This window comes from Rhagoletis pomonella, unplaced genomic scaffold (assembly GCF_013731165.1).
Source record: "Rhagoletis pomonella isolate Grant_MI unplaced genomic scaffold, Rhpom_1.0 Rhpom_scaffold_00010, whole genome shotgun sequence".
NCBI lineage: Eukaryota > Metazoa > Arthropoda > Insecta > Diptera > Tephritidae > Rhagoletis > Rhagoletis pomonella.
The window spans coordinates 6,782,230-6,791,836 of NW_023458564.1; positions in this window are offsets into that span (position 1 = coordinate 6,782,230).

Here is a 9,607-nt window from a genome sequence, read left to right on the forward strand (position 1 = left end):
TTCAACAATTTTCAACGGTTTGCTTTTATGTGGCAAGCACAATAACCATACCGAGCTTGGTACAAATTGCTAGAACGGTTAGCGAGATAAATATGTGTGATCACAAGTGGGCGGTGCTACGCCCATTTTCAAAATTTTGTCATAAACGTATTTCTTGGTAAAGAATTGTTGCAATCATCAATTTTGAATAAATTAGCTTCAATATTTACTGATTTATCGAAGATTTTGTATTTCTCGAAATTACCGTTATATGGGATGTGGGCGTGGTTATTGTCCGATTTTAGAAATTTTCGGCCAGTTGGTATGCTGTACGAGGACCAGCAACTGTGCCAAGTTTGGAGGAAATTGGTGTAGCGGTTACCAAGATATACACATGTAACCATAAGTGGGCGTGGCTACGCCCATTTGCCAAAATTTTGTAATATTCTTATTTTTCGTCTAAAACTCATTACAAATATCAATTTTGAGTGAATTATCTTCAGTAGTTACTAAAATATCGCAGTTTTCGTTTTTCTGAAAATTACCGTTATATGGGAGGTAGACGTGGTTATTGTCCGATTTTTAAAATTTTCAGCCATTTAGTATGCTGTACTAAGGCCAACAACTGTGCCAAGTTTGGAAGAAAGTGGTGCAGCGGTTACCAAGATATACACATGTAACCATAAGTGGGCGTGGCTACGCCCATTTTCCAAAAATTTATAATATTCATGTTTTCCGTCTGTAACTCATTATAAGTATCAATTTTGAGTGAATTATCTTCAGTAGTTACTGAAATATCGCAGTTTTCGTATTTCTTAAAATTACCGTTATATGGGAGGTAGGCGTGGTTATTATCCGATTTCGCCCATTTTCAATACCATCCGTCCCACGCCCAAAAGAAGTTCACGTACCAAGTTTCGTTAAGATATCTCAATTTTTACTCGAGTTATCGTGTGCACAGACGGACGGACGGACGGACGGACGGACGGACGGACGGACGGACGGACGGACGGACAGACAGTCACCGCTTAATCGATTTCTCTTTTCATTCTGATCATTTATGTATACATTTGTCTATATCTATCTCGATTCGTTTTGCCTGTTACAAACAACCGTTATGTGAACAAAGTTATAATACCCTTGTGCACAAGTGCGCTCGGGTATAAAAATGTTAACCGTAAACATGCCTACAAATTCTCAACAAAAACAGTGAAAATTTGATGAAACTTTGTTGATTTTTTTCAATCTTTCAAGTTTGGATTTATTTGTAAGATTTTTGTTAGACAATGAGCTGCAATTTTATAAAAAAAAAAATAATTAAAATTAATTAAAAGAAAATAAAATAAATACCGGGTGGCCGTGTAATTTTGTCAAAGATGAAGACAATAATGATGAAAATTAATACACTATATTGGTCAGTTCATATTAATGAAAATAAATGACATAAAATGAGATCGCTATCGATAAAATGGAAATCCTCAATAGAAATTTTTAATTTCAACGCATGAAATTTACATATTTTTTTTTTACTTTCAACCCCTGAATTGCTCAATTACTTCTATGTCTACAGGGTTGCCATTAGGTAAATTGCATTTCCAAAGATTTTTCAAAATAAAAATTAATATATATATATGATAAGAATGTGCAATCACCATAACGCACAACACTAATATTACTGTTCACAATCACGTTTACATCCAAAATTACAATTCATAATTTCGTTTTGTAGCAATTTATGAAATATAGGTATATCCCTTTACTTAAATGTAAACGGATTAAGAATCAAAGTGCTAGAAGAGATTTAAGAGTTTGGTACAAAAAGTATTTTTGATGTTGAAATTGTATTTAAAATCGGTCAATTTTACTTTTGTATTTTTTAAAATTAATTGTACTGAAAAAAGTACAATCGTACTTAAGATATCAACACTGGTCATAGCTTCAGGAACCTGATGTTGTTGTGAGCCAAAGTGTGTCAACTGTGCTACTGGGTGCGCACCCCTGATATAGGCAAACCAGTATAAACAAACATTTAAATCAGTGATTCCCAAAGTGGTCCAGGTGGACCCCCAGGGGTCCACGGGAGAGTCGACGGGGTCTACGTTGGCGTGAAAAAAATATGGGGGTCCACGAGTTGTAACAGGGGGTCCACGAAAATTTATCGATAGTAAAGAATCAAAATGGTTGCTTGATATCCTCTTTATTTGACTTTAATTTTTTTGAGTGGTGTGTAGTTCTCTTGATGCACTGCTTCACTTACCGTCACTTTTCGTCTTCATACGTAGGAAACCCTTAAAGGCCACCTTTAGACTGGAAAGAAACGGATATTCTTATGACACTGAGTGGGGCGAGGCGAAAAATGCTGGCAGCAGATTTTTGAGCACTTGTGTATTTTCAATGCTATAGGATAGTACGCCGCCATTACCCTTGGGGAAGAGGTTCTATAATGTTGAGTTCACTGAAGCTGAATGCCGGTTTAATTCCAGCACTGTTCCCGGAGTCACACATTGTCTAATCTTCACTGATGGCTCCACAACTGACTCTGGGTCGGGATGTGATGTCTTTTTCGAAGTTAATAGGGATAAGCTTCACTTGTATCTTGGGGAATGTACCCCGGTCTTCCAGGCTGAGATATTTGCAATCCTCAAAGCCATGGACTACGTGGTGGAAAATAGGTAGAGGGGAAGGAGTTTACATATCTGAAGTGACAGCCAGGCTGTACTTAAGGCATTGGCCAGCCCTCTATCTTAGTATTTCCTAACTAGATCGGCAATGCAAGTCTCAACTTATGTTATTATTTTATGTTAGTAAACATAACGAGCTTGCTTTACTCTGGGTACCAGGTCACTCGGGAGTTGGTAATGAGATATCTAACAATTTGGCCACAACTGGCTCAAACCAGGCATTCTCATCACTTTAAAACTCGGAGTGATAAAAAATAAAAGTAAACTATTTTACGAATACGCCACATGAAAATTCATAAGTGAGCCAAACATGTGAGGAGGCTTTGCTAAAGAGAATGTAAATAACGCTAGCGCTCGGAGTTCTCTTAAAAAATATAACTCCTCAGAGCGAGAGAGCACTTTGATCGCTTTAGGAGCTCTGTTTTTTAAAACTTGTAAGTGTGTAATTACATTGTTTTAATAAAGAGAACACAAGAAAATATTTTATTTTTATTTTTGCCACTCGGAATTTACATTTGGAACTCACCCGCGATGCAAATTTACATCGTTAGATCTAGTCTTCAAATTTTTTTATGAGCTTTGGGAATTTGTTAGAAATGTAGCAGCTTGGGGTCCACCGAAATCAGTAAGGTTTTGAAAGGGGTATACGGGGGAAAAAAAGTTTGTGAACCTCTGATTTAAATAGATATATTCGTGGGTATATAAATACAATAAAAAGGTGAACACAGTTATAAGTAAATTAGCCTTCAATTATAGAGTTCGTTTTGTGTTGCAGATAAACAGTTATTTAAATGGTACACTGACCAGTTTTCTAATTAGTGAAACAATTGTAAAGTTATTGTGTTTAGTTGCTTTGGTTTAAAATTGGGGTATTCTCTAAGTCTCGCAAAACCCTTGCACGTTGTACGCATTGCACGGTCTGTAAAGGACCGTGCGAGGGTTTTGCAAGACTTAAAGAATATCCCTAATGTCTTCCGCTTAGAGCATGGAGTATGCGTACAGCATACATGTGCATGTATGCATGTAAGGGACTATAATTTCAGGAACTACAATTGAAACATCAGAACCCTCAATGGGAGAAGCGGCCTCTGTCCGGCTGGTTGATGCTCTCAAAAAAACTAGCACTACCGACGAGAATTTGAGTATGCTGTGCACAAGCCACAGGAGGAGTAACCCTGTAATAGCGGACAGTAAGGCGGTCAAGCAAGTATACAGTGAACTACTAAGTAACTGGGTATTATTATTGGGCTTATCCACTGAAGATAAGCAGAGTTTTCCAATCGAAAAACATTGATTTTCAAGAATGCCATACCATTTCTACCAAAACTGGTTTTCCCCATATAAAATACATATTACATATACATATTTACATACAATAGGGGTATATTTTTTCGGCACAGAACAATCCTAGGGGTGAGAGCATAAAAATTCCGACTTCACTTTTTCATATACACTTTTGGACCACCCTGATGTACATACGATTTTTTTTATTGTTAAAAAATGGGATCATTAGTACAATTTTTTATTTAGCCATACACTTCATCTCATTTATGAATTTATAAATTTACACTTAAATTTCTATAATCACGAAAATCGCCATATTGGCCTAGTAATATCTATGTATGTTTACGTATGTAGATCAAAGTTACACATTTGTACCTACATACATACTTACTATGTACATTCTTGCTAATAAAATTACTATTGCAATAGATTGTTTGTACTAAGTGTAATATGAAGGGTTTTCTTGGACATAAACAATTTCGATTAAAATAGCCTATGAAAACCAACAGTAACATAAACTTAAAAATTTATCATGAACTCATCATCAAATTATCCCAATTTTGTATGTTAACGACTAAGACAAATAATACAGTTAGCTAGACATAAATATAACGGTCATAGGTACATCATCATCTTCATTTTGTATTATTTACAGAATTCGATTTGTATTTTTCTTTTTCAAAACTGCCTGTATTCTTCCAACACGAGTACAAAAGTTCGCCTACAAAAATGACCAACCCTAATGACATGCTGCCGATATATTGCATTTGTATCCAAAAGAAGTCATCCACCACTAAAGGTCGTCCAGAGTCGAGCGTTTTACTCAAATCTTCAAATACTACCAGATTCAGTTTCGCCATTATGTAAAAATTTAGCGACACCCACATTGTCATTATACCTGAAGAATGCAGACGCAATACAAAGTCATCTAATAAATCACGATAGGGTAGATCCGCACGAATTGGCATAGACACAGGCACAGTTTTGTATAAACATAAGTCCAAATTGAAGTATTATTATTATTATTTATTATTTATTATTGTTAAAATTACAATAAATGTGAACACTAGCTACTAGGGCTATCGGTTACATTTGGTATGTAGAATAAAAATATTAAATTAATTTATGAATATTTAAATGTTTTAAGAAGTTGAATATATTTTTGATGTTATTTTAATTTTGGATAGATAACATGGAGTAGGGGTCTTGTGGAAAAAAGGTTGTTCGGTAGGGGTTTAAGGACGAACATTCTGTAAGGATATGATAAATAGTTAGTAAAGATGAATTGCAAAAAAGGCAGGTTGGCTGTGACTCCTTCTTCATCAAGTGAAGATGAGTAAGACAAGTGCGCCCCAGGCGTAGCCTAACGAAACATTTATTCATTGCTGTGGTGGTATTAGTTGGTAGTACTATTTCGTGTTTGTTTGGGTTTATGGTTTTATATAGGTGAGTTTCATTGCTCCATTTGTCTCGGATTCTTATGAGGAAGTCTTGCAATGCCGTATTTCTTATATGTTTTTTCAGGCATGGAATAAATAGCTGAAGAGGAGATGTAGAAGCAGTATCTGCTAGCTCGTTTCCTATTATGTCGGCATGTCCTGGGATCCTCATGAGTTTGACTTTTTTTTTGCAAATTTATTAGGTAGGTCCTAATGGTTGTGATTTCTTCTGTGTGGTCATTAAGGTTTTGAACTCCATGGACTATTGCTTTGCAGTCTGTGCAAATGACAAATTTATAGCTTTTTTTGGTGGCATATTGCAGTGCATTTAGGACAGCTTGAACTTCAGCCTCAAAAGATGTTGCTTGCTCTAGTAAAATACCATTTGATATTACATCACCATTTTCAAGCACCACTGCAAAAGACGTACCATTACTGTTTTTGGAGCCATCCGTATACAAAAATTTCCAATGATTAGCTTTTAGTGGGGCAGCTGATTCTTGAAAAACTTTTTTGTATTTAGATATGTGGGCTGGTTGAGTCTTTGGGATATACTGTAAGAGTGTTTAGAAATGATTCAGGAGAAAGCATCCAAGGCGGAGCGAAATGTCTGTAGTTATTTTTGAATGCCCATTTTTGGGTTTGTGTCAGAATGTCGAACATCTCCGTAAGGCCAGATTTCATGGTTAGAGTACCTTTCCGGGTTTTCAAAAGTTTTATTTCTTTATTCAGAATTGAGTTTTGTTTGCAACATAGCATGTTAACAGACCGAGTCCTAACAAAGGCAACACGTTCTTCTAGTGAAAAAAAACCACCTTCGGCTAGAAGATTTTTGATAGGAGTTGATCGAAAGGCTCACGTTAGATATTATTGTTTTAAAAATATTTTTTTTTAATTCATTTAATTGTTAAGCACTTGCAATTTTATTTTATTTTATTTTATTTTTTGAATTTAACATTCTTTTATTTTTAGATGATACATATTATTTTAAATAGAAAAATATTTTTTTTAATTAAATATTTTAATTATTTTTTTTTATAAAAATTTCTCATAATTTTTGAATTTAATTGTTTTAAAAAGAAAAATAGTCTTTAATAGATATCAATTAATTTTTATAGACTCATATTATTTTTTTAAAAAGAAAAATATCAATGTTTTTTATTTCATTTAAATTTTAGAAAACTTATTGCTAATTGACAAACAGAATAAGGCTAAGACCTCCACTTTAGCAGATCTATCAATTAGTCTTTCAAAAAACTGAGATAGCTTGAGAAAGATAATAAGATAAATAAATATTGAAATATGGCTGTCGAAAGAAAGAAATTGAAGAATGCTTACAGCCGAAAATATTTTTGTGGAAGGTTGCCACCTGTTTGAAGATTTTAATTGGATTTAATTGATAAGATAAATTAAATATTGCAATATGGATATCAAAGTAAAGAGGTTTAGGAAAGGAAAGCAAAAATATTTTTGAGGGTTGCCACATGTTAAAATTTTTTATTCAATTCTAAAATTGATAAAATAAATGAAATATTGTAATACTGGTATCAAACTAAAGAGGTTTAGTTGCTAGTATTTGATACAATTCTATAATCAGTGTTTGTTGCTTATATTTACTTGTTTAAGTATTTTCCTCAAATGCTTTAGTCGAACCCAGTGATGCTCCATCGTACACTTTGTATATTAAAAAAAAAACCCCACGCAGACACGTAGATATACGAATAAATACATGTGTACATACATAAATATGTATGATACCTGCAAAACTATCTATTGGTAGCATATTTATTGCTACCATATGAGGAGCATATAGTTCTACTCATAAATGCATAATATCCACATTTCAATTTTGACTAGTTTTCGTTGAGCTGCTCAATGAACATAGTCACGCAAAATTGCAATAAAATGCACACACATATGTAGGTGCACGTATGCTAGTTTTGTTTGTACGCATGTACATTAGACTGCATCACTCCCCATACAAAAAAAAAATCTGTACTGTTTTTCCATTGGAATTATAAAATCTGTTAAATTTTAAGGCGTCCACCAAAATATTTCGGAAAAATATTAAGATTTAAGCGAGCTGGACCGATTTGAAAATACCTCCAAAAATGGAGTTTTTTATGAATAAAAATAGTTTGTTAAAGATGTTTTTTAAAAAAATTCGCTCATATGACAAAACGGTTTAAGCTTAAAAAATTTACATAAAAATATTAATAAAAAAATATATTGAACGGAATCGTAATAATGAGATTTTTGATGCTGTTGTTTAACTTTTATCAAAGAATGGTATAAGAAAAACTTGAATAACTGAACCTTAACCCTTCCGATTTAGACTTGTGAGGTATCATTGGAAAGGTATTTTCTCATCCTTTTTACTTCTTTGCCAATAAGCTCATTCAAAGGATGAAAGAGAAAGGTAGGATGAACGAATATCATTCAAAGTTTATTAAGATGTGTTGGTATTTGAAGAAAAAAAAAATTGGGACACGAATGACTTTTTTTGCACATAAATAAAAATAGTGGGAAAATACATATACGAGATCCCATAAGTCGAAATCAGAATAGTTTTGGCCCAGTTATTTAAGTTTTTCGTAAATCAATCTTTGAAAAAAAAAAAAAAAAAAACAGCATCAAAATTCTCATTAATACAATTCCGTTGAAAATATTTTTAAATGTTTTTATGCAGATATTTTAAGCCTTATCTGTTTTGTCATCTGAGGGGACTTTTTTCAAAAAGTTCTTTAAGAAACTATTTTTATTCATAAAAAACTCCATTGTTGGAGGAATTTTCAAAGCGGTCCAGCTCGCTTAAACCTTATTATTTTTCCGAAATATTTTGGTGGACGTCTTAGAATATAATAAATTTTGTAATCCCTGTGGAAAAACCGCTACTTTTTTTGGTGATGCAGTCTAGTGTACATACATTCATATGTATTTAGGAGTGACCATGTTGCAACACAGTTTGCTTTGGGTATTATCAATGTCAGCATAAAAGCTCTAACTGATATGCTCTTAAGTGCATTTCATGCTATCAATCATCAGAATAAAATGCTTTTGTTTTGTGTTTTCGATAAATATTCTGAAAGTTGTATAGCAAGAGAAGATACAATATACGAGTTTAATATCTATGTATATACATAGCTATAAGAGATTGAACATACATATGTATTTAAGAATCAGGGAATCATTTGTGCACATACGTGAATTGGAATATAACGATAATTGTTAAAGTTTTTATTTTGAATTATCTGCAGCAAACTCAAAATCAAGTTCTTTAGTATTTCCAAATACTTAAATTCAGAAAACGGAGTTAAGTTGCCTGCATTTTGTGTAATTGTTAATCAGGCAAATTTTGTAATCCGAGGGAAAGTAAATACGAAAATGAATCTGCAAATAAACGGGTAAATTTCATTTAAGAATTTTTCATTCGACGAAAAGATTAACTTCACAGCTGCCTTCTAGAAAATTAGCTAGGTATAGGCTTGCCAGATCCAATTTGTCAAAAAGCTTGACATTGACCAAAAAAAAACTTGATTTTGAAAAAAAACTTGACAAATAAAAACACTCATACTATGGGTTTTTGTTTAATTTTTTATTATTTTTTTTTCATAAAAATTATTAGAATAAAAACAAAAATATCATAAAAAGAAAAAATAACAGAAACAATGTAAAAGAAACAAAAAACAATATAACAATAAAAATTCAGTCTTTATATATTTTAAAGAAAACTTAGGCGTTATTTCAAAAAAAATATAGGTACTATCTTAAGAAAAAAAATATAGGTTCTATTTATTTTGCCACATATATTTCGTATTCTTAGATACAGAATTAATTAATTCTCTACCATCGGGTGTTGTTAAAAAATTTTGAAAGTTTTTGCAATCCTCATTAAAATTTATTCTTATTAATAGTTCGGCTTTTATTAGATCGAAGGACATTCTATTCCTATCTTTGGTATATAAATTATTTAGAACACTAAATGCTTTTTCACAAAAGGCATTGCTTATTGGGATAGAAAACACAAATGAGATCAACTTTTTTAAATTTTGAAGATTGCTTTCTGCACACTTTTTTAAAAAATATGACCATATTCTATCATTTGGTATATCTTTTGGTAAAATATCGTAAACTTCTCGAAGAACACAGTAATCGGCATACAGTTTATCATTGTCAATGTCATTTGAAATACCTAATAATTTCGGAAGCTCTAACAGCTTATTC